General features: G+C 43.3%; 1 protein-coding gene and 1 non-coding gene across 5 annotated transcripts in view; one reads left to right on the forward strand and one right to left on the reverse strand.

The window, feature by feature from the left end:
- DPP6 (dipeptidyl peptidase like 6) overlaps positions 1-27,156 on the reverse strand; it is a 1,254,484-nt gene that overhangs the window by 847,002 nt on the left and 380,326 nt on the right. The window lies entirely within an intron of this gene.
- LOC149125350 (U6 spliceosomal RNA) lies at positions 11,117-11,223 on the forward strand. The gene has a single exon (XR_016211447.1). It is a non-coding gene; the product is annotated as a U6 spliceosomal RNA (small nuclear RNA).

Consider the following 27,156-nt stretch of genomic DNA (forward strand, 5'->3'; position numbering starts at 1 on the left):
TGCCCAAGTTGGGGCACCTGCTCATATCCTGTCCAATCCCTGATCCACAACAGCCTGGTGATGAGAGATCCCTTGGTGCCCCAAGGGAGCTAATGCCCCTTTGGCTGATTCCATGAATCTGCTCAGAACCAAACTGGGCTGCTGAAAACCGAAGGCAGCAAACAAGGCTAACTTACAGGCTGTCCTTGTACACATCTGGGTGAATATTTCTTTATTCCCAGGCCTTCTGATTTATTTATTCATTATTAAATTTAACTGAATTAGATTTCTAAGACAATGAAAAATGCTGAAGTTCAAATGAAATCAAACTACTCCTATGAGCTCTGGGAGGCCTTGATACTCAACTCACTTTGTGGAGGGCTCCAAAGTATTTGTGGTCATCTGGGACCTCACGAGGCATGGAGGGCTCCTGACTAATGATCAATACAGCCCCAGAGACAGGAACACCTCAATGCACAGCTGTGAGATTCCTGTCTGGATTTTTAATCTACAAATTATAATTGTACATATTGATGGGTACAAAATGTATTTTGATATACATATATATATATATATATATGGGATGATTACAGCAAGCTAAGCAACATATCTATCACCTCAGAAACTTTTTATGTGACACAAACATTTAACATCTACTCTCCTAACAACTCTGAAATATGTAATGCATTATTAACTGCAGTCACCATGCTATGCAATATATCTCAACAACTCATCTCCTCTTTTCTAAATGATACTTTGTACCTTTCGACCAACGCTTCTCCTTTCCTCCTCCATGATCACCCCCAGCCTCTGTTGACCACTGTCCCACTCTCTGCTTCCAGGAGCTCAACATCCTTTGGATTCCATATATCAGGGAGATCATGTGGTATTTTCCATTCTGTTACTGTCACAGCATAATGTCCTCCATGTTCATCATATTGTTGCAAATGATAGGATTTCCTTCTTTTTTCTTTAAGACTTATTATTATTTACTTGAAAGGTAGAGTTACAGATAGAGAGAGGAAGAGACAGAGAGAACTTCAATCTGCTGGTTCACTCCCCAAATGGCCACAACAGGCAGGGCTGGGCCAGACTAAAGCCAGGAACCTCTTCCAGGTCTCCCACATGAGTGCAGAGACCCAAGGTCTTGGGCTGTCCTCCGCTACTTTCCCAGGTACCTTAGCAGGGAGCTGGATCTGCATCCATATGGGATACTGGTGCTGTAGGCAGCAGCTTAACTCTACACCACAATGCTGGCCTGGGATTTCCTTTTCTTAAGGCTAAAAAGTATTCTGTTATACATCTTTACCATATTTCTTTAACCATTCAATTATGGACAGACGCCTAGATGGTTTCCAACTTTGCTACTGTGAATAATGAGGCAATGAACATGGAAATGCAGATATCTCTTCAACATACTGATATTTCATTTGAATACATACCCAGTAGTGGAACTGCCGGATCATATGGTAGTTCTAATTTTAGATCTTTGAGGAACCTCTATAGTTTTTCATAATAACTATACTGATTTACATTCCCACTAATTGTATAAAAGAGTTCCCTTTCCAGTGCTTATCTCTCTATGGTCCTTTTCAAGGTGAAATCCACAACTTCGAAGCATTCTTGTCCATGTTGCACCTGTACACTTACCTCTGGAGAAGCCTGGTCTTTGTCTTCATCTGCTGCCCATGCTGCGATCTAGCTACACCCCCATGTGGTTTATCCTTCAGCCATTTTCACCCCTCTGGGACCCGGCACTTAGTCTCAATGGTTAGTCCCATTCCATCTACCAGTCTCAACTCAGTCATCACCTTCTCAGAGAAAGCACCTTCCCTGACCACCCTAACCAATTTGAGCCTCATCCAAAAGCCATGCTTTATCCACCTCCATTTCCTACAAAGTCATGATCACTCGAATACTATTTTTCATTTATGTATTGCCTTCTTCTTCCACCTGCAGAATGAAAGACTACCAAATCTGTATCATCCAGTTTAGTGTAAGGGATGCAGAAATCATTCATGTTTGTTAGGTTCTTTACACTGGAATATAAATCACAACTGTATTGCTCACCTCGGAAAACTCAGTATCTATCATCAAGCTCACTGAATACATACACTGGATATAATCCTTCTCCAAGTGGCTGCAGCAAGAACCGACCCAGTCGTTCTGTTCCTATTCTTACGGAACTGAGCCCCTGGTGGGGAAGACAGATACACAAATATAACTTCTACAATAGAAACATTTTTCATGGAGTGATGCTATGGGAGCAAAGAAGGAAGTAACTGATGGAACCTGGGCAACTCAAGATGTTTTCTGAACAAAGTTGCCTCTGAGAAAGCAGGAAGGATGCATAGGCACAGAGTAAGATATCCCATTCTCTGTTCTCCATAGAGCAGTGGAGACTGAATGTGCCGCACAGAATCTGTGGGAGTGTGAGATGCTCAAGGGTTTTACAGAATTCCAGGGGTTACAGCTGGACCTCAAGGTGCAAGTAGGAAAGAAAGGTAAGCTGTAAAGCTGAAAAGGGAGTCATGGTGAGCTATTATTAGCAATGTGGATTTATCCTGAAGATCAGACTCTTTACAGCTATAAAATCAGAGATCCTGTGGGATGTTAAAATCAGAGAAACTGTGAGATGTGGAATTTTGGAGAAAGGCCAAGTGCTACTCATCGCCAAGCCTCTGGTCACACAGAGTTAGATACAAGCAAGTAGAGCAATGAGCGGAATGGTCAAGATTTGGAATTCAAGAATTAGATATTCTTTTGATTAGTCCTTTTATAAGTATGCTCTCATTTTGGACTTTTTTGGGTTCATCTCTCTCCTTGATGTCATCAAAGAAGGAGGGGAGGAGGCACCATCACTCCAGGCTGTGCCCCAACTACTGCCTTCTTTTACATAAATACTTCTTTTTTTTTTTTTCTTTTTTCTTTTTTTTTGACAGGCAGAGTGGACAGTGAGAGAGAGAGACAGAGAGAAAGGTCTTCCTTTGCCGTTGGTTCACCCTCCAATGGCCGCCGCGGCCGGCGCACAGCGCTGATCCGATGGCAGGAGCCAGGAGCCAGGTGCTTCTCCTGGTCTCCCATGGGGTGCAGGGCCCAAGCACCTGGGCCATCCTCCACTGCACTCCCTGGCCACAGCAGAGAGCTGGCCTGGAAGAGGGGCAACCGGGACAGAATCCGGCGCCCTGACCGGGACTAGAACCCGGTGTGCCGGCGCCGCTAGGCGGAGGATTAGCCTAGTGAGCCGCGGCGCCGGGCTTACATAAATACTTCTAATATCTGAAGTTATCTGTTAGAAAAAATGAAGGTAGAGTAGAATCAATCTTACCTTGAATATTTATCTCTACCCTTGGAGTTATGTTTTGAATGAATTATTCATAGGTTAAGAGCGCCAATGTTTACAAATTGATAAATATGCAGCATGGATCTAGAAGACTCTGTGAAATCTAAAGAAGCTCCTCCAAAAAAATCCCAAATGTGTCCCCCCACATTAATGCCACCCAATAAATTCATGGTAGCAGACTGTTTTGAGAAGTCACAGGAGCTTTGAAATATGAATATGGTGCCTTCTTAATCATCGGAACACATTTGCTGGTGTTCCTAAAGCAAGTTCTACCATGGGTATCACATCTGACTTTGACAAAGTATTGAAGGAAGAGCTCATTAGTCCTTCCCAGCCATATATCATGTGTATCCAATTTTCTAGCCATTGACAAATGATGTTCATAAAATATGACTAAATTGTCCAGGAAGCAAAATTTCTCAAGGTGCAGCCAAAAGATACCATGAAAGCATGACTTCTAACAGTCTAGGCCAGGTACATTTCTTAATTATTCTCCATCAGCTTCAGGAGATGCATCTGCCCTGCCAGAGCAGAAGAATGTGACTCCAAGAAGGCAAGGCATATGACCCTCAATGCCACTTATGTATAGGTGAGCAATACAGTAAGAACCAGAAAAGAAGGAGCTTGGGCAGTGGGCACACTGAAAACTCATAAAAATGGTACCACACGTTTAAATCCTTGTCGTTATCATTCTCTCATATACTCAATTAGGTTCTCATTTACTGGAACACCAACATCTAAATTCACCACAGTAATTTCTTCCCACAAAGAAGAAAACCCACATATTTTTGATATTTTGGGGAAATCAAATACCATAAGTATGGTTAATTTAAAGGAAGTGTCTTCTATGATCAGAATCGTATGAGGAAGAGGATGTGGGGGTGTATGTGGTGGGGGGGCAGTTGAGTAGATAACATCTCTGTTGGAATCAGTTTTACTGGGAGTCAGTCACCCTGAGCTGAGAAGGTGGAACCATTCCCTCTGTATTTGTGATCAGCTGGCCCCTTGGGCATAGAAGCTAAATGTCTGCCTTCAGAACTCCAGCTTGACAAGGCTAATCAGATCAAAAAATTGATCCTATGGTGCTGGCCTCTTCAATTCAGGATAGGTCTATTACCCTTGGCCTTCAAAACATACCCTTTATTAGTCTTATGATCCAAGACCATGGTGATTGGTACATGACACCAATTCATCTTTCATAAAATTCTATGGATGGCTTGAAATGACATGATATTACAGATATGCACCATGCATGGTAAACATTAAGAAATGAACAAAGGTTAAAACATTTGAAATAAAGGAACAGGAAGAAAGAGAACTAGGGTTATCTAACAAGAAATAGGTAGAGATATTACAGACATTTGTATATTATCCTCTTATTACTTTTTTGATAAATACAAATGCACACAAATATAAGATTTATTCCAGAGAAGATTCTAAAAAGTATTAAACATTTTTGACACTCCAATGGAGAGACAACTTGGGAGCAAAGAAAGATATGCACATGGAAAAAGTAAAGCGACTATATAATGGATGAATCTGTGGCTAAATGAGGGGTCTCACAGAAACCAGGGAAGGTACAGAAAGAGGAACCTTGTGGAAACCAAGATCTGTGCGATGGACTCACATCTCAAGAGCTTTAAACTCCTAACAACAGCAATTTGTGACAACAGCTGCCTCTTTGAGATCCTAGTGCTTAGAAAAACATGGAGGAGTCCAGAAACATGAAGCAAATGTGCACCGAGTGAATGAATGAACAAGAAGAAGGATCTGAGGGAAACGGATTAAGATTCTCTATAAAAACTTCTCAGCAATGTTCTACTTGCAAAATATGGGACTTTTAATCCCATAGTTCTTGTCTTTGTTATAACATTAAACATCATTGTTATAACATTAAACATCACTCTTATCTGATGTGACTTCCTCCCTTTCCTCCTAAATGTCTTGCTTGGCTTAACTCTTCTCTCTCTCTCTCTCTCTACCTCTATTGTTGGGAATTACACATGTGCGTTGAAAGAAAGAGGGAAGAAGGAAGAAAGAAAAGAAAGAGGAGGAGGAGGAGGGATATTACAAAGGAGGGAAGATAAAGCAAAAAAAGAATGAAATCACAAATACCGACTAAGCTCTAGCTAGGTATAAAAAGAGTAAATTTAAGGCAGACCCAGTCTCTTTGGGATCTTTCCAGACTACATAGAAAACTGCATGATTTTAAATATAGTGTTCTGCATTACAGTAGAATTAGGCACAGGATGAAACTGGTGCACATAGGATGAACAAATAATCTCAAATCAAAATTCCAGGAGGAGCTCTTCTGAAAAAAAAAAAAAAAGTGTGAAACATGTGACGGGGTATGTTGGGAGAGGGATGTTCAGCTCAGCAGTCAAAAGATCCTAAACCCAGAGACAAGAGATGGATGAAGGGCCAGGCAGACAAGGTAGACACACAGGCCACACCCAGGCAACTGCGAATCTTAAGGGAGGAGTGGGCTCAACATGGGAAGGTAGGGAGGGCTGTGAGGGCCTTCACAGCAGATGTCACTGAGATGTGTTCTTAAAGACCCAGCGGCCTTTTGTTAGTGAGTTGCTACAGGAAGGAAGAAAACAGATAACCACTACCGACAAAGAAACGAAGCACTGGCGTGTCTGCTCTCTGTTGCAATTCTGTTGAGTGATGAGGCAGGAAAAGGACATTAGGACCAGAGAGAGAATGAGCGGAAACTCCGGAGGGAGTAGGAAGTTCATTCCAACAGCAGTGCGGAGGAAGAGTCTGGGGCTGAATGTGCTTCCACAGAAGGGGTCAGGGGAAAGAAAGCTGGAAGAGAAAGGAAGCAGCAGATCTGAGCGGGTGTGAGAATGAAGCCCGGGGAAGGAGGAGGTCCCAGTCATCAAGACGGAAGATGAAGCAGAGTAGTGGTAAGGACATGGCATCGGAGACAGGGAGCACAGAGTGAAGAAGTGAGCCAATGAGGCAAGAGGAAAATAGGTGTGCTACCCAAAAATCAGGGAGTAGTTAATAACATAAGAATACAAACAAAGGTAGATAAGAAATGAGTCTCTTTTTTCTTTTATATTACATTTATTTATTAATATGTATAGAACAGATTTCATGAAATTTCACAGACATGATTCCAAGAATACTTGTTATATGTAAGGACAGTGTACTTTAGAGCATTAGCAACTGTGGGGTTTTCTTCAGTGAGTATTCTAAGGAACTCTCATAGTTTAAAAAAGATGGCAATTCTGGTTTAAAAAAAATCTCTGGATATTTATTGTTTGTTATTCTAGTCTAGTCCAGTTTAGACATTTTCCTGAGTTCCAGACTCAAGCATTCACTTGAATCCCAAATAGCATCTCACACACACTGTGCAAAATATAACCCTAAACCCATTCCTCTCAAAATGACAAGTCCATTCATCCCAAGATGAAGCCAGAGGCTTCATTCTGACCCACCTTACCTCCCACGTCTCGTCTGTTAGAGATCTTGGCGTGTCTGTTTTCAGACTCTATCCTCAATACTCCCGTGGCTGCCACTCTGGCCCACGTTACTCCATTTCCTGGCTACATGACTGCAAAACCTGCCAGCCCTCAACAGCCAGTCATCACACAGCACCATGTCAGTTTAGCTGCCCAGCCTCTCAAGCTGTCTAGCAGCTTCCCAGCTCACCTTGGATGAGGCCAACGTGCTCAAACAATTGCCAGTAGGCACAACAGGGCCAGGCTCTTCCTTGTGCCTCCAACTTCTCTTCAGCCACAGTGGCCTCCTGGATAATCCTGTATAGATTGAGTTCTGCTTGCCCCGGGACCTTGGTATCTCTCTTCTATTCCTGGGACACCCTTCCTTCAACTAGCCCACAGCTCACTCACTTAGCTTCTTTTTTATTTATTTATTTATTTATTTTACAGGCAGAGTGGACAGTGAGAGAGAGAGAGAGACAGAGAGAAAGGTCTTCCTTTGCCATTGGTTCACCCTCCAATGGCCGCCGCGCTGATCCGAAGGCAGGAGCCAGGTACTTCTCCTGGTTTCCCATGGGGTGCAGGGCCCAAGCACTTGGGCCATCCTCCACTGCACTCCCTGGCCACAGCAGAGAGCTGGCCTGGAAAAGGGGCAACCGGGACAGAATCCGGCGCCCTGACCGGGACTAGAACCCGGTGTGCCGGTGCCGCAAGGCGGAGGATTAGCCTAGTGAGCCGCGGCGCCGGCCTCACTTAGCTTCTTAATGTGACTTGTTGGCCACACATTGGATCAATTTTAGCCACTCTCCTCAAACGCTCTATATTAATTCTTTGATTTAATTTCTCTATTATCTATATATGCACATAACTTATAGTCTGTTTTACTGGTTTATTTGCTTATTCTGTGCATCAGAACATAAAACTACTGAAGGGAAAGATTTTTGTTCACTTATGTTTCTAAAGTTCTTAGTGCCTAGTTCTTGGTACAAATTTGACACTCAATCAGTATTTATTGATGAAAAAGTGCCTTGTGAAGAGCATCTTCAGTTTCATCTCTAATATGAACTGCTGTTGCTATAATTCTCCATCAAAGCAGGGGCCTGGAGTAGACAATCTCCTGTTTTCCTGAGTCAAATGAGCTCTGTCTTTAACTGGAGAAAACTTCTATTTTATTTCACTAGATTTACATTGTTACTCCATACAAAAAAATGTGTTTATGTGTTACCATTCTCTCTAACAGTCATAAATCTTTCAACTGCATCAGTATATTAGAATGAGCACTGGCACAATTGCAAAACAGATCTAAGGGCTGTTTACGATTTCTGCTGTATGACCAGCTTGGCATGATTTACTGTTGGAGTGCAGGAATTTTATAGGGCAAGAGTGAGTTTAAACACTTGTTTTATTTATACAGATGTTTAGAGGTAGATGCTTGCTAGTGCAAGTATCATTATCAATTCCCTGCAAGGAAGGGTGAAGGAAGTGTGGGACCCATCCAGATGAGGCAGCAGCAATGAGGACTCCCATCACAGGGCCATTTTCTCTTTTGAATTGGATCCTGGAATGTAGGTGACCTACAGACACCTGCTGTCCTTCCACACCTAGTGGTACCATCAAGAAGGATGGCAATTAACTCTGTGGCAAACTGAACCAAGCCCGATGGAGCTGAATGAGCTCTCGAGGGGCAGGAGAGGTTCCCAGGATGGGACTCTAAAACATAGTGTGGTAACCAGAGCATCTGTCTATGTCTGCTTTTCAGAGTCCCTTTTAATTACCCGCCCAAACTTGAGTCCCACTTAATGGAATCTCCTAACATTTTATGGCAATTTAAATCCTATGACCACAAATGCCTTGGATTGCTCTCCCGGCCCCCTTCAACATGTGGAGATCTGGAGTGGGGGTTGGACTCTGTGACTTGTTTGCAATCAATAAAGCCAAAGAAGCCAAATGCAACTTTGGAGATAAGATCACACGGCAGGCCAGTGCTGGGCCTCAATCCATTTCTCTCCATCTCTCATCTCTCAGATTCTGGGAGACGTCAGATGCCACATTGTGAGTAAGGGCCCACATGGTGACCACCTGAGGCCTCCTGCCAAAGCCACATGAGTGAGGTTGGCTGTGGGCCCTGATGCCTCCGTCAAGTTGGGCACGTGACTACTGCTTCAGTCAGCATCTGGGTTGGGTTTCCAGAGAGACCTGGGCCAGAAACCCCACCTAAGCTATTCCCAAATTCCTGTCGCCCAAACATTGTGTTGGTTGTTTTAAGCCACTAAGTGTAGAGTAATTTTTATACAATAATTTCTATTTAATTCAATGTCCAAATGAGGATAATGCAGCATTTTAAATACATAATTATTCTGGTGACCACTTTCATCGAGAGTACAAGAGAAAGCAGATTGATTTCTCAGTTGATTGAGCATGTTCTGAGAGGCGCTCCATGCTATGCACCCTGGAACCATACAATTGAATTAGATTTGCACCCTGCCTTCAAAAGGCTTACCACTGAATTGCACAGGGAAAATGGGACTGTGAGGATATGGCTGGAATCTCATTCGTTTTCCACGGAACTACCCGGCTGCCTTCCTGTTCAGTTAATATGTCATTATATTAATCAGATATAATGCAAATCTTTAAAAAGGTTTAACCATCACCTCTGAATTCAGCAGGACGCAAGCCATAACCTGAGCAACATCATATATTAGATCTCATTCACCTTGTTCCTCAGCCCAAGACTTCTAGAAGATGAACTGAAATTAGTCTCCCCTGTCTCCCTGGTGAGCCACCTGCCCAGACTCACCTGGGAATCAGCTCGTTCTGCTCAAAAAGCTTGTACTTCTCCTGTGAATTATACGCAGACACTTCTAATATCCCCCGCTAAATCTGCTTCCACCTGCCCGCTCAGTTACTAAATCCATTCTCTGCCATGGAACACAGACCTGCCACTGCAGCTGGCCTTAAAGAGATACAGCTAGACACTGTGCGAGAGAAATGCCAGTGCCAGAGCTGCTGCAGATGATCTCAGGGACACGCCAAGGCCACCTTCAAGGAAAAGACAGGAAACCAGCAAAGCTTTTATCAAGGATTCTTATCTCCCTTCGATGCATTGTCTCCCGTTCTGGGTCTTGTTGAGTTGAGGCCTTTTTGGAAGAGCAGGTGAATGTCAAGGTACTAGAAATTCCCCTTCCTATTTCTGTATTAATCAGCAGTGACACTGAATTATGAAAAACATACTATCTGGGGACAAAAAGGTTGCTGTTTTCTGTGATCCTACATAGGTAGAGATATTTTCAGAGAGATCCAGAGTCACAAGGACATTGTCAAAAATACCTTAATACTAAATGATACATCTTCAGATTTCTTCCATATGCAATGATAACAAAGACACCCCGCACCACCCAGAAAAGATGATAGCAGCAGAAATGCACAGCTAGTCGAAGACTGGAGTGAGTTCTGTTCACTATACAACACAGCATCCAGTCAAGAGAAATCATATACATGCAGAAAACTCTAGCAGACTGACATTTGCTCCATAATAAGTAACTTGCCTTCATAGCCACAATGTTAAATTCCCTTGAATAATCCCACAGAGTTCTGTATTGATGGGAACTTCCTCCCACCTCTTAAATCAATGTTTATGGATTTGTATTCTAAAGCATCCGAAGAAACTGCAACTAGCAGGCCTTGAGAATGATCTTGTATCTGTTATAAAGAAAATGGTCCATTTCTTACAGGGCCCTTCTGAAGTTTACCAAAGATGTATAGTATATTATATAAATACATATTTTGTACCTGTCATATATATTATATAAATTATTTGTATTTTATTATATTTTATTAATATATTTATATAAAAATTATCATATATTATATATTAACTATATACATTATAGTTAATTGACCAATATTCTCATCCCAAGAATCTCTTTCCAGATTTGGACATAATTTAGCAAAAGTTCATTCTTTTACGCCAATAAGAATGAAAGAAAATGACCTTAACCAAAACATGAAACATACTTCAATAATGCAACAGTACACAGATGAGGCTGTGAGGGTGGGAAGGACATATGGTAGAATTCTGTCACATCTGTATTGACTGCTAGGAAATACCTAAAGTAAGTTGACCCATCTAGTAGAATTATATGCCTTGGCTTGTCCCAAAGTTTCTGCTGATATGCTGAAATTTCCCATCTGTCTCACTTTTACCTTACCAACTTTGGGGGAGAACACTCTGGCAGAGATTTAAATAATTAGTTGGGATAGGATGGTAATAGTGGGTGACAGTGGAGAACATAATTGTGCATAGTGTGTATGCACGTGCTTGTGGTGTTCAGAGGTGAGACCAGCACTTGCCTCAAGAGCACATAAACCAAAGTTGCAAAGACATGGAAAAGATGACCTTGGCTCTTGTGCAAGCCTGACAAACCAATTCATGAAAGGCTCCACATTTTTGTAGAATGTTTTCTGGTGCAGAAGAGGAAATGAGGTTAGGAAAAGAACCATCCTATTAGGACTTGATTCATGCGAGAATCACCAATGGATTTCAAAACCAGTTGTTGAAAAAATGATGAAGCAAAAGTTATTAATACAGACTTGAAGATTTCCCACACATTAATTGTTAATTTCAAGGAAAATACAATGATTTTACAGTACAAAAATCTTACAGGCAGTACCTTAAACAAGAGATCAAAATTAGTATATCCCGGGGGACAAGCTGGCATCCTGTGCCTCTTGATCTCACGCTCTGCATGACACAAGATCATTTCTATGGGATCCTGGCCAACATTCTAATTATGAGGAAACATCAAACACAGCATGGAAATTACACAGGAAAACTGGTTCACTCTCTTAAAACCTGTAAAGGTCAAAAAGTCAAAGAAAGATGGAGAAAATGTTCCAGATGAAAGAAGATTAAAGAATCATAAAAATGAACACCCTGGTTGATCCTGAATGGAATTCTGGAACAGAGTAACAAAAGGTCCGCAGTGCACCGCTGGGACAAGTGAAACCAGAATACGACTCTAGTGCAGATCACAGCACGGAATACACTGAAAATACCCTGGTTCTGATAACTACACTGTGGCTTTCTAAGAAAATGTCCTTTGTGTTGGTAAACACATACTTTAATATTAACAGTAGAGGAGATGGCTTCTACAACTAGTGTTTAAGCCATTCAACAAAGATTTCAGTGACACACATAGGAAACAGAATAAAGAAAGAATAATAAAGTAAATGGAGCAAAATATAAAATTTTGATAATCTGGGTAAATAGTGTCAGGAAGTTCTTTGCATATTTTTGCAACTGTTCTGTACTAATGTACTGATGCAAATTCTACCAGAATAAAGAATTTTTTATAGTACAAAGGTGTAAGTGTGAGTGGAGAGATGACAGAATGCATGCAGAATCCCTCTCCCCATAGATATAACTCCCACCCTTTATGTTGTATTGCATACAAATAAATATAATGCCTGAGAACTGTCGAGAGCCACCACGGGCAAGCCTGTCTCTCCATTCCAAGAACATCCTAGATGCAACTTGACTCGAGATTTTATACCATTTATAAAACTGCGTAATGACTGCAATGCTGAGGAGTAGCTGTTGCTATCACCTCTTCATCTGGATCAGAGCTGGCCTCTCCACAACGCAGGAACAGTAACATGATCCTGTTTCCGGAGGCCGCCTGGGGAGAGGGAGAAGAGCAGGTGCAGGAGGCAGAGGGTCGCTGTTTCTTTCCTCTTAGGGACCCTCTGCTTTCTGATTTTGTTTTCCCCATCCCTTCCCCCTGGGCCTCACTAGTAGCTCAGCTTTAGCTCGCCCTCTCCCTGGAGTAAAACATGTTGGTCATGATGCTGGGGGCTTTCACAAATGGTTCTCAGAGGACATAATGTGCTCCCGGCAAACCAGAGATCATGTTCTCTTCCCACAGGGAGAGCAGACAGAAACTTTCCTTCTGCCAGGGTAACTGCATTACCTTTGCTAATCCAGGTGGGCCACACTAGGAGAAATGTGTAACACATCCCCAAAACCTCAGAGTCCAAACACGTGAGGCCCTGACTGCCAGACAACTGTCTCTGGCAGCCAGGAGGAATCTCTGGAGGTTTCTCAGGAGGGGAGCAAGAGGGCTCTTATTTACCATGAGAGCCCAGGACCAAGTGCTCCAATTCTTTCCTATTCCCTCCAGGGTGGTCTCAATTCTTCCAGCAACTAAGGAGCTTCCCAGTAAATACCATGGAACTGCACAGAACTGAAATCATTCAAACTGTTTCAGGCTCCATGCTAGTATGGAAACACGTTTGAGCTGTGGGATGTAACTAGAGGAGTAACATGCAAGTATTGGGTATAGCTTTTTCTGGCCAGTTCCACCTTGGGTTTCCAGTGGTGTCAGCAGCTCATTTAAATTCTTTGCTTCTCAACTTAAAGAATGAGAAGATGGTGTAGGCTCTGTTCCTGATTCTAGTTTCCTGCTAATGCACACTCTGGGAAGCAGCAGTGGTGGCCAGAGGAGCTGAGTCTTTGCCACCAACATGGTAAACCTGGGCAGCCCCTGACATTGTACGCATCTGGGGAGTGAACCAGCAGATGGTACATACATATTCTCTTCTGCCCCCTCCTCTCCTAGAATCAGGAACAGAGTCAGGACTCAAATCTAGGAACTTACGTGGGCATCACAAGCAGCACCTTAACTGCTATGCCAGGTGCCTACACCATCTTTCCTCTCCCTCTCCTCCCTCTCCCTCTCCTTCTCCCACTCTCTTTCCTTCTCCCTTTCAAATAGTAATACTAATAATAAAAAGAATAAGAATTAAGAAATTCAACCTCTGCAGGAACCAATATGGGAAAGTTGTAGAGGTGGTTTTGTTTTTCAGGTCACCAGAAAAACATACTTCTACACACAAGGGATCTATATTTAAAATAAGACAGTTTTCAAGGTTTCAATTTTTTTTTTATTTTTTTATTTACTTGAGAGAGAGCAACAGAGATAGACAGACTAATAGAGTTCCCGTCTACTGGTTCACTTTCCAAATGCCTCTAATTGCCAGGGATACCCAGGCAAAAATTGGGAGCCAGGTATTCAATCCCTACCCCCGGTGTGGGTAGCAAGGTCCCAACTACTTAAGCAATCACCTGCTGCCTCCTAATGTGCACAACAGGAAACTGGAATCCAAAGTAGAGCTGGGACTTTTTTTAAAAAAATTTATGTCAAATAACCACCATCCCAGTGTTTGATTCATCTTGTTGTGAATGTGAATATAAAATTCAATTTCATAACATACTTCTCAATAGGCACCTTTAATATTTCATGTGCAACTGAATGCAGCAAGATGTAAATGCTTCAGACCAATTAGCAACTGGATGCTGAAGGTTATCTGTATCTGTGAGCACTTGTTTATAGAACAACAGATGTGCAGACATGCCCCTTGGAGCATGTAGCAGTTGGGTCCTATTTGAATTCGTAGCTCTGGACATGGTATTGGCACAGCCTGCAGCAGAAGCCCCCTCCCTGCCAAGAGTGAGGGTTCTGGAAGCATGAAGACCAGGGGAGACAGTGTTACCTTGCTGCTTGTCACTGTGCAGCTTGCTCCAGCCCATACAGCACCACTGTCACCAACCTCCATGGCCCTGTGCCTAGAAGAGTCTGAAGAGGGATTTCAAAGGCTTATTCATCACACGTTTGTGGGCATTAAAATGGAAGGAGAGAAGAATATCTTCTTTCCTATGGACTTTACAGCTAAACATTCTGATCTCTCTGCAGTTCCCCACAAATAAAGCACATGGCCCTAACCTTACTGGAAGCACTGTAACATTGAAAGTAGCACAGAGCTTAGGACCAAGCCCCCCAACCTGGTCTGATGGCTCTAAACCTTGGGGCTTTGACACTTGCTTAATGTGCTAACACAACCTGATGCAAAAAACAAATGATTAAAGTCTTGCTTTGTAAAAGATTGTGTAAAAAATAAACTAGAAATTATTGAAGCTGATTTACATGAGCGTTTCACTCTCATTTCCTTGCATTTTAATTCAGTTTCTTGCGTTGGGGTGAGTTTTTGTGAGTGCATGGGAATTGCCCTGGGAATGGCTTGATCGGGTGGATGTCACCTGTTGTGTGTGGAGGCAGTAATGCAATGGGGACCAGCTGACTAGAGGAAGGTACCTCCCCTGTGTCAGGCACTGCACTTGATGCTTTATACGTGTCTAATTTAATACCCAAAGTGGTATTGCAAGAAATTATCACTCTCCCACTTTAATGAGGAGACTCTTGATGAGCTAAGTAAGTCGAGCAAAGTCATTTAGTTAGAAAATAATAGATAAAGGGTTTGAGATAAATTTATCTAGCTCCAGAACTCATTGTTCAGATGAGCCCTTGCTACCTCCATTTGGGGCAGAAATATACCTCACAACATCTCCATTAACTGAACATCAGTCTCTATTTTTTTTTGCCAGGCAGAGTTAGACAGTGAGAGAGAGAGAGACACAGAGAGAGTTATAGGCAGTGAGAGAGAGACAGAGAGATAGGTCTTCCTTCCGTTGGTTCACTCCCCTAATGGCCGCTATGGCTGGCGCTGCACTGATCCGAAGCCAGGAGCCGGGTGCTTCCTCCCCGTCTCCCATGTGGGTGCAGGGCCCAAGCACTTGGGCCATCCTCCGCTGCCCTCCCGGGCCACAGCAGAGAGCTGGACTGGAAGAGGAGCAACTGGGACTAGTACCCAGCGCCCCAACCAAGACTAGAACCCAGGGTGCCGGCGCCACAGGCTGAGGATTAGCCAAGTATGCCACTGCGCCGGCCTCAGTCTGTATTTGAATAGAGATCCTAGTGACAGCACATCCCATTTTTAAAAATCTTATGTTTATTTTGTTTATTTGAATGGTAGAAAGACAAAAGTACAGATTTCTCATCTACAACAGCTGGGACTGGATCAAGCTGAAGCCAAAAGACAGTACTCAACCTCAGGCCTCCTACTTGGATGTCAGGGATCCAATTACTTGAGCTATGCCTCCCAGGGCATACAGCAGTTGGAAGCTGGAATCTGGGGTGGAGCCAGGACTTGAACCTAGACATTCCCATATGCAATATGGGCATTCCAAGCAATGCCTTAACTACTAGGCTAAACACCCATCTCAGCATCCCATTTTTAAACAGTTCTGATGGAAACATTGGACTTACACAGTGAGCTAGAACCCACTCTTGTATTCTTCCTGCTAGTCTGCATTAAGCTCTGTTAAGTCATTCTTGAGAAACCTGCTTCCCTGATGTAGAAGCTGGAGTGGGAGGTGGCGATTTTTAGGATAAATAGCTTGAGTTTCCTTAACCATTCCTCACACCGTGAGGCTTCCTCTGAGGAGAAGAGTGCCTGTGAGACACAGAGCCCAGCCAGGGGAAACACGGGACTCTCAAGTATTTGAAATGTGGTTAGCACTCACGGAATGGCTTCAAACTGCATTTATTTATTTATTTATTTATTTATTTATTTATTGTCAGGCAGAGTGGACAGTGAGAGAGAGAGACAGAGAGAAAGGTCTTCCTTTTTGCCATTGGTTCACCTTCCAATGGCTGCCGCAGCCAGCGTGCTGCGGCTGGCGCATCGCGCTGATCCGATGGCAGGAGTCAGGTGCTTCTCCTGGTCTCCCATGGGGTGCAGGACCCAAGCACTTGGGCCATCCCCCACTGCACTCCCTGGCCACAGCAGAGAGCTGGCCTGGAAGAGGGGCAACCGGGACAGAATCTGGCAACCCGACCAGGACTAGAACCTGGTGTGCCGGCGCCGCAGGTGGAGGATTAGCCTATTGAGTCACAGCGCTGGCCTGCATTTAATTTTAATTACTTAAAATTTAAATATCCACAAATGGTTAATGGTCACAATATTAGAGCTGGACCTCCCCAGGATAATACACGTTTCTCTTGGGGGAGAGCATTTGCTCTAGTGGTTAAGATGCTCCTATCCCATACTGGAGCACCCAGCTCTGCTCCCAGTTGCAGATTCCTGCAGTGTAGAACCTGGGAGACAAGAGATGGTGGCTCAAGAATTGTGTCCCTGCTATCCACATGGGAGTCCTGAACTGAGCCTGGCTTCTGGCTTCAGCCTCGCCCAGGCCTGGCTATTGTGAGCATTTTGGGGGAGAGAACCAGTAGACGGAGCTGTCTGCCTGTTATCTCACTCTTTCCATCTCTCCCTGTGACCCCTTAACTCCCTCTGACCTCCCTCCTCCTCCTCCTCCTTGGCTCCTTCCTTGTGGCTTGCCATCACAGGCCTTCTTTCAGTCCTGGAACTACCTTCTTGCCCCACAGCTCAGCTCATTCTGTTCTTCTGTACAACTTCTCCCTCCCTGCCAAACTAGTGAGCAATTGCTCCTGCTTTAGCTGTCAGCTTCTAAGTCTCCATCTTGGGGAAAGTGATCTGACATGCTCCCCCACTTCATCCCACAGGCCTTCCTGGACCTCTCCAAATTGGGAAGGCAAGGTTACATTGGCTTTGAGATGATTTCAGAGACACCTGCCTCCTTCACTTGGTCCTTAAGTGTATAAAGTAGGATCACTTTTGTATCCACTGCACTGTGCCTGGCAAATAGTGTATGTTCAGGAAAAAGTCCAGAGATAGAACATTCCAGAAATCACGCAGAGCAGCAGTTAGAGTAAAATGAAAAAAAGGAAATGTGGCTCCGGGGCTTATTAGAATATTATGTTGATTCACAAAGGCTCTCAAGGGCCATTTTTCTCTGCCTGCTGTTGATTGCCTTAGTGTAGGTCCACCTCACGGGAGGGATGGCAGAGATTTAAAAGGAAAAAGCAGGTGCAAGCTTTTCACCCAGTCTGTTCACCATGCCACATTTTCTCCCTTCTTCAGGTACAGTTCCCGATCTCTGTGTCCAGGAAGTTTCTCCAGGTTGTCTAACCTGCTCACCTGTGGTTTCTCTGAACTTCTGATGAGCTATGAGCATCTCAATTTTTTATTTGCTTCATCTTGATCTGTCTCATATCAACTCAATCCCAACTTCTTGGGGAGGAGAAACTATAGAGAATTTAGGCATGTGTTTCTAAAGAACTAGTACCATAGAATATTCTTTTTAAATTTTCTAAAAGGTCTAATTTTGATTTGGCTGAAAAATAAATGCCAAGAATAATAGGAAGTTCAGAATAGAAGGTCACTAGTTTTCCTCTATACTTTCTGATTTTTAGTTATGACTTATCTCAGAAGCCAGTTTCTCAATTCTGCTCTGCCTTAGCTTGCATAACTATATAGTTAAACACAGTTCCAGAAAACAAGAAACGGTTTTCTAGAGCTTACCTATTCATTCAGCAAACTTTCACAGATGAGTTATTAAGTACGATATGAAAGCACTTGACAAACTCCGTGGAAAAATGGAATTAAAGCAAAGTTCATTTTGTGGGCAAATGTATATGCAGTTTTTCTTAGTAGCCATTTTTCCATGAACTTCTTGAAGGCCTATCATCATCTTTTTGATAGAAATTAAAAGGCGGGATGAAATGCTTCTGTCTGTTTGGCACTGATCTGTGTATAAGAGATGTCAGGAGACAGTGACTTGCAAAGGCCTGCGGGGCAGAGGCAGTTCAAACATGGCGGAGACTGCCGCAGGGTATCTGGGAAGGCTTCCAAGCGAGCACGGGGCATCCTGATGGGATGGGAAGGAATGTCGGGAATTGGACCAAATGAAATGTAAAAGAACATTCCAGATGGAGACACTTTATCAGCCCAGCATGAACTAAGTTAGTGACTACTAAACACCTGCCCCACATTGCTGATCCTTAATGAAATCCTTCTCCATTTGTGCAAAAATTAAAACCAAAGAGATGTAAAGAGTGTTTTAGAAAGATTTTTTCAATTAAAAAAACCTGGCATTTATTCCAACAGCACATCCTTCTTGATTTTTTATATTAAAATGTCCTTTCTTATATGAAATTACATTGACAGAAAATGACAGTTGGTACTTCAAGTGAGTTCATTTAGGCACAAGTTGGTGTTCAGTTTTGCCTCTCTCCATGTCCTCATTTTAAAAATCCTGGCATCTAACCATTGCCAGGAGACCCACAGCTCTGGGCTGGGTGCTATCTTGGAGGTGGATGTGTGGATGGTGAGGCTGAAGGCAGGGTGGGAGAAAGCTGGATTCTAGCCTGTGAAGGTTAGACTAAAGTTCCCTTTCAACCTAGGATGATGGAAATGTTTTTGAGAAGGGAGTGACATGATGAAAATAGTTTGGGAGAAAAGAATAGTTTGATAGAAGATGTCACTTTCAGACAAATCTCTGTGAGCCAAATCCATGCCATGTTTTTGCTATGTTCATGGTTATCTTTACCATTCTTCTGCTAGATGGAAAGTGGCTTCCCTCTCAATTCTCACCAAGGGGCAAAGCCCAAGCTGTTGCTCCTTTGGTATCCCTCAAAAACCCCTGAGCTTTCTCCTAAAGCTTAGGTTAAAATCTCAGCACCAGCATGCTTTCAAGTTGAGTGACAAATTCAGTTTCTCCAATTTAAAATAGAATTTGGTGATAAAATTTATGTACAGTACAGAAAAGCACACTATCAACACCAAACACATACTAATTATAGCATTTTTGTTGGAACCTCTCAGAACCCCAGACACCGTCAATTCTATAAAGTCCAAGTTCAAGGCAAACCTTTCAATGTATAACAGGAGCCAGTAATATTTACTAAGACTTTGGATACATGATTAGTATGAGCCAAGGAGCAAGACCAGAGTCAACAGGTGCATCTGCAGGAGATGAACAGCAGAGTCAGGGTCTTCACACTCTGCCCCCTCCCTGTGGGTCATCTCACCTTGCCTGGGCCCCTCTCTACAAAGCAGCTTTCTCCATACAACTACCCTGGTTCCCAATGGCAGCTCCTTCACTTGCACCTGTACCATGTCTTGTGGCTTCCCAACCCTCAACTCCCAACAGGTACTTAGTGGCTTTTAAGAACTCTTCTTGAATTATTCTCATTTGGTATTCTTCCATCTCCCCAAGACACTAGTTGACCCAATGTATCATTCACTTGGCTCTTTCTCCAGGACTCGTGTTTGAGACACTATCGCTGACTCTCAGGGGGCTAATGTACGAGTGCGGAACTCTGCAGGGTAGGAAAGAGTAGAGCACACATAGTGGAATGGATAGCATAAGGACAGCCTGCCCAAAGGGGTACCAGATTGTCAGAGAAGTTCTCTGCAGACCTCTACCTGCTGATCACAATTCCACCTGGCCCTCCACACTCTCCCATCTCCCCCAGCATCCACTCCCGGCCTCGCTGAGCAGTCTGTTACCTGCCTCACATGGGCCATGCTTGTTGCTTTCCCAGTACCACCTGACCCCACTCTGGAGCAAAGCACTCCCACAGTTCTTTTAGTGAAAATGCCAGGCTCCACGTTGCCCCTCACTTTGAGCCTTCTTGGGCTTCCCAAACCCAACTCCCCCTCCCTTCAGCAGCTCTCACTCTTCACTTGCTCAGCGTTTTTCTCAAGGGTGTCCATAGGTGAGCATGGGAACGAAGGCCAGGTGCTTCGCCTCTTTTACAAATCACTGCTGAACAGACACCAGGTGCTCAGTCAAGCTTTGTAAGTTGGCTGTCTAAGAAGCGGCTACCTTCAAAACAGCTAAAGTAATGGTTTTGGGAGGTAGAACTGTGATCCTGTTAAAGAAAGGCAGAGTATTTTTTATAAAGAAAGGACCTATTTTCATTTCCTCTGGGATTTCCCTAAGTGTTTTGAATTTTAAAGAGAAAACTTTATTTTTAAAATGTACAATCATTTTGAAAGCAAAGTTAAAACAGGGTTTGTTTTATAAATCATTTTGAGTGAATTTCTTTCTCTAAAATTAAAGTCTAAAACCAGGTGGCTTTCTTTGATTCCAATCCTTTTCATGTTCTTCCGTGTGTCATGTGAAAGCACAGTTGCTATGGCAACTACTCATTATTTTTCAGGAGTTGGCTAGATATTTTAACAACAACAAAAAAATCCCCAAATCTTTCCAGTCTCCAGATAGTCATATTTTATACCCTACAGTGGCTTTTAATTTTTACAGTTTCTTAACTAAGCACTTTCTGGCAGCTCTAACAAGCCCAAACCACCCACAACTTGGTCACTAAATGAGCTTTGGGGAGACTCCCTCCCCCACCCCCATATTGCTAATAATCCAAGAAACTTTAAAAATTTCCCGACATTTTGGAATCTTGCTCTGTCTTCAGAGTAGACAATATATGTCAATTTAATGATGCTTAGAAATGGTGCACGCACGTGTGTGTGTGTGTGTGTTGTACACACTGATGTTCAAGAGATTTGCAATATAAATTAAAGAAGAAAGAATTTATTCTTTAATCATTCTATTTCCAAACCTTGTTTTCTGAGTATTTATCATATCCTCAGCAGTGTGCTAGAATTTCTGAAAGATGAAAGAAAAGCGAGTGACAACATCTACTGCCTGCAGCACACTTACTATCTGATCAGAAACAGTCAGTTAAAATACAAAGACCAAGCATGGAGAGATGTTATATAAAATGTCAGGGCACTTTCATATGCAAAGCGTGGAGCTGACATAATGAAGTAAGTGACCGCTGTCAGAATCACCTGAGCTTGGAGGGCATGCCTTGGCAGCCAGGGATTTGTAGAAGAATTAGATCTGTGGTCTACTTGGGATTCTCTGTGGAGGAATTCCACCTTCTGGGAGCCATTTTTGAAATGGAGAAAGCCTTTTCAGCTATCACAGTGCGTGCAGGACACCAGTAGCATTTAGGGCGGAGGCCGGGGATGCTGGATATCCAGCCTTGAATTTAGGACCTACACTGAGAGGTGACAGACATTCCCAAGTTCAACAGCCTTGCAGGAATAAACCTACAGAATTGCACATCAGTAGTACTTCAGCCCAGGGTTGTCTTAGCCCATTTTTGCGTTGCTATAAGAAAATACTTGACAGGGGCTGTGTTGTGTTGAAGTAGGTAAAGCCACAGCCTGCAATGCTGGCATCCCATATGGGCACCAGTTTGAGTCCTGGCTGCTCCACCTCCAACTCAGCCCTTGCTGGTGTCCTAGAAAGGGCAGTGGAGGAAGAGCCAGGTGTTTGGGCCCCTGCCACCCCTGTGAGAAACCTGGAAGAAGCTTCTGGCTCCTGCTTCAGCCTGGGCCAGCCCTGGATGTTGTGGCCATCTAAGAACCAGCGGATGAAGATCTCTCTCTTTCTGTCTCTCCCTCTCCCTCTGTAACTCTGACTTTCAAATAAATAAATAAATCTTCACCAAAAAAAGAAAAGAAAATACTTGAGACCTGGGTGGCTTATTACTAGACAAGGCCCATTTTAGTTCACAGTTCTTAACTTGGGTAGCTGTATCTAGTAGCTACTGCTGAGGGCCTTGGGTTGCATTATCACATAACAGATGGCATCTCATGGCCATTGCATGTGCAGAAGAGAAATTAAGGGGAAGCGCTAGGCTTGCTATGGCCACCTGCTCTCCTGTGTTCTAATCTGATTCCATGAGACCTAGAATTCCTTCAAGACACTATTAACCCCTTGAATATTACCCAAATGTGCTAGTCACCTCCCAGTAGGCCCCACTTCTTAAAAGTCTCACCACCTCTCAACATCAGCACACTGGGGACCAAGCTTCCAGCACATAAACACTTGGATAACATAGTCAAACCATTTCCAGGGGGCGAACATTGTGGCACAGAGGGTTACACCACTTCTTGAAGCGTCCACGTCCCACAGAGCGCTAGTTAGAGTCAGTTTCCAGCTAATACATCCTGGGAGGCTACAGAGAATGACTCAAATACATGGGACCCTGGACCCTGCCACCCACGTGGAAGACCTGGCTGGAATTCCTGACTCCTGGCTTCAGCCTGGCCAAGTCCTGGCTGTTGCAGGGATTTGGGGAGTGAACCAGTGAGTGGTTCATTTACACTTGGTTCTCTGCATTTCCATTTCTCTCTTCCCATCAAAACCACCAGCATGCACCTCCTCATCTTCAAGGGGCCTGTTCCTGCTTTCTAAAATGACCTCCCACAAAGTACAGGAATGGTTTATCCTGCCCTCTGTCTGCACAGGGGCTCCTAGTAAGGAGGAATGGTTTATCCTGCCCTCTGTCTGCACAGGGGCTCATAATAAGGTAAGAACTGATTTAAAAGACTGCCCAGCTGAATGGATCTGCCATTTGAGTTTATTCTAATTCTAATGTCATCCCAGATCACTTGTACCTGTTGTCTCTTGGGATCCTTTATATATGGCAAAGCCAGCAACAAAACAGGAGGAAGCATACAGAAGTATCAGATTAGCATAACAAAAATAAGGATGATCCCACATGGATATATTCTTAAAAGTTCACCTTCATCCTTTTAAACTTACAAAATGGAACGATTACATTTCAAATACAGACCATAACACATGCTCATAACTTAACATGCTAGTACTGATTGTATTTATCACATGTTTTTATGGAAGTTAAAGCCCAGTGTTCACTACCATCCCAGTCCTTACCCCCTTCTCCAAATAACCAGAGCCTGAAGTTGGTGTGCAACTTTTTATTCCACTTCCTTACACTTTGCCTTCGTGCACAGGCATCAGTAAGCATAACTGCCCTGTGTGACGTAGCTAGTTTCATATGATAGCTGCATATGACAGTTTCATATGATTACAAAGCAAAGATTTGTAATGAGATTTATCATGTTGATCAAAATATATAACTCATCACACAGCTGCACGTTGCTCCACGACATAATATATTAGTATGAATTCTATTTTCAAAACATTTCATTTTCTCTTATTACAAGTAAATATTTCTATGCATCTATTCTTAGTTAAGTAAGTATGTCAGATGTATTGTAGGGAGTTTCTCTAGAATGAGAATGGCTTGCCATAATACTGAAGCAATTCCAATTCTATTAGAAACTTCTAAATTGCTCTTTTAAGAGTGATTTTATCAACGCATTTTGCCACCAACAATGTATGTGAATTAGCCTCCCCAAACTATAGAAAAGACTTCATATGCTTCAAATGTGTGAAATTGTATTGCTTCATTGTTTTTATTTTCTCTTCTCTGCTTCCCAATGGGGCAGAGCCTCTTCTGTTAAACTTCACTGGGTATTTCAGTTTCTGAATCTGTGATATGCCTGTTGATAGCCTGTCCTTTTTTTCTGTAGGTTGTTTGTCGATTATTTATTGAGTTTAGAGATTCTACATGTTATGGATACTAAGTCTGAGTGACAAGTGCAGCTATATTTTCATCTGCCCTATGGTTTGTATTTTCCCTCTTCTGCCTTCTATCACACAGAAAATTATCATTTTTCACTTATGATTTATATTTTTAGTGTCCTCTTTAGGAAATCCTGTAATGCCTCAATGCTATAATGACATTATTTACTTTCTTTTGAAGTTTTAAATGTGTTAGTCCTTAATCCCTATGGAGTTTTTGGTATAATATGTAAAAGAAAATGAACTATTTTTCTAAACAGATAATTTTTATTTATTAAGTAGTATTTTTTCCCACTGATTTGTCACAATACTTGTCTTTAAAGCCAATTTTTCTTTCCAAAAGTTGGTATTTTAAGTAATTTTCCTTTCCTAGTTTTGCTAAAATATTAAGTGGAGAACTTAAGTGTCATTTCATGGGTAATTGTGAGAACTGAAGATTTGCTTAAAAAGTGTTTAGAGTAATGTCTGGTTGAGCAAGAACCATCTGAGTTGTTGGGGCTATTTCTGTTTTGCTCATTGGTCTACTTAGTCCAACCCTGCTCCAAAGTGGGCTGGGGTAATCAAAATTACCAAGGCCTCATAAGAAGGTTAACACCAAGTACGTGCCAAATGGAGAGTCTTGCTCTGCTCTGCTTCCGTAGTTATTCGTTCTTTCCTTATTAACTCATGTATACAAAAGCTCATTATACACACAGTACAGATTTTCATCTTCTTTTTCACCCTATTCCTCCAAAGGTAGCTTGTTCAGTATACATATTCTCAAGATTGTCTTCAAGGCATTTTTAAAATTTTTATGTATTTTTTTATTTATTAGAGAGAGAGAGAGAGAGAGCCACATCTGCTGGTTCACTCCCTAAATGTAGACAATGGGCCTGGCTGGGCCAGGCTGAACCCAGGACTCAGAAACTCCATCCTGGTCTCCCATGTGAATGGCAGGGATCCAAGTGAAGTAGGCAGGCATACAGGTTAAAATTGATCAGATTTATGAACTGGAAGACCACGCTCCTACCTGATGCCTTTGCCACGTCCCTGTGTGGCCTCACTCCCCTACCTGGCCACACCGGGGTGCCCACTAGCCAATCAGGTTAATTAACCACTCCCCTTTTGGAGTGGGTTAAAAGCCTAGGGCACAGTGTGCTGGAGGCTCTGCCCTGCTCTTCTTCCCTGGCCTCTTGCCAGGACAGGGCTTGCTGTAGCCCTGCGCCTCCAGGGCGCATGGCCTTCAGGCAGGCTTCCTGGCCTAGATGCTCATCCACGTGGCTGGTTCCTGGTGCTCGGTATGAACCCCTATTCACCTCTCTCCCCTAAATAAAGCTCTCACTCTCTTATGCACCTTTCTTACTAAATAAAAACTTAAAACGTACCATGCTGCCTCGTTTATCTGTGCCGGTATTTAGAATTCTTCTCTAAATATTAGGCAAGAACCCTCTCGGGCTTATTAATATCGGGGATTTGGTAATAAGCCTGTGGTGAAATCGTAAGGCACCCCAAATTCCGGTAGCGCATGTGGCTCCCCAGATAACATTTCTATGGAACTTTAAAGGGCCACATTTCAGGGTAAATTTTAGGGGGTCTTTTCCGATTTCACAAGGACTGAGCCATCTCATGCTGCCGGGAGGGTCTGCATGAGCAGGAAGCTGGAACCGAGAGAGCAGAGCCAGAACTCAACCCAGGCACTTCATTACTGGATACAGCTGTGGTAGGTGTTGTTTTAACTGTTAAGCCAAAGGCCCCATCCATAGTTCTATACATTTTTTTTTTTTTTCAAAATATAGGCCCATGTGTATTTTTTTTGGAAAAGCACACATAATCCTTATTTTTTTGTAACTTGCAACATTTGTTTAGAATCACCTTCCTACCTAAATCCTGTGGGAAAACATTCATTGAGATTTTTGGTGGGAAAACTTGACTCAATGGAATAATTGATACATAATGGACGTATTTTGAAAGTAATATTTTAAAATAAATAATAGCAAGTTCTCTCCACCATGAATTCCAGTTTCTCCTTAGACTAATTATTTATATATTTATTTTTTTGGACAGGCAGAGTTAGAGAGTGAGAGAGACAGAGAGAAAGGTCTTCCTTTTCCATTGGTTCACACCCCAAATGGCCGCTACGGCCAGTGTGTTATGGCCGGCATGCTGCGCCAATCCGAAGCCAGGAGCCAGGTGCTTCCTCCTGGTCTCCCATGCGGGTGCAGGGCCCAAGCACTTGGGCCATCCTCCACTGCCCTCCCAGGCCACAGCAGAGAGCTGGCCTGGAAGAGGGGCAACTGGGACAGAATCCGGTGCCTCAACCAGGACTAGAACCCAGGGTGCCAGCGCCGCAGGTGGAGGCTTAGCCTAATGAGCCGCGGCGCCAGCCTAGACTGTTTATTTAATACCGTGGAATGAAATCTGATTTTTAGTCAACAAACTAAAAGTTTTGTTTCCTCCTTTTTATTGTTTTTTCTCTTTTTTTTTTTAGTTAGATAATCAAGTCTTTTTTTTTTTTTTTTGACAGATAGATTTAGTGAGAGAGAGAGACAGAGAGAAAGGTCTTCCTTCCGTTGGTTCACCTCCTAAATGGCCGCTATGGCTGGAGCTACACCGATTTGAAGCCAGGAGCCACGAGCTTCCTCCTGGTCTCCCATGTGGGTGCAGGGCCCAAGCAGTTGGGCCATCCTCCACTGCCTTCCCAGGCCACAGCAGAGAGCTGGCCTGGAAGAGGAGCAACCGGGACTAGACCCAGCACCCATATGGGATGCCGGCGCCGCAGGTGGAGGATTACCAAGTGAGCCACGGTGCCGGCCCCAAAGTTTTGTTTCTAACCCTGGACTTTAGATAACTGAGATTCTTTCACTGAAACCCATTCATTCACTTATCACAATGAGCACTGAGCACGGATTTTGTATATAAAAAAAAGTATAAAGTAGGTCTCATGAGGTCTCATGCTTGAGATACTCAGGGGCTGGGGGACATGGCCAGGTTTTCAGCACACAGTTGACCACACAGAATGCTCAGTGACCTATTCAAGTACCACGAAGGCCCGGCCCTGCTTAGCTCCCGAGATCAGACGAGATTGGGCACATTCAGGGTGATATGGCCGTAGACATCTCTGTTGTCACAGGGGCCCACCTGGGCTCTGCTGCACAGTGGAACCAAGAGCTAGGGAGAGAAGAGGGGGCACACCGGCTCAGAAAGTTCTCCCAGAGGACACG

This window comes from Oryctolagus cuniculus, chromosome 7 (genome assembly GCF_051225735.1).
Source record: "Oryctolagus cuniculus isolate XC-2025 breed Fujian yellow rabbit chromosome 7, ASM5122573v1, whole genome shotgun sequence".
Taxonomy (NCBI): Eukaryota; Metazoa; Chordata; class Mammalia; order Lagomorpha; family Leporidae; genus Oryctolagus; species Oryctolagus cuniculus.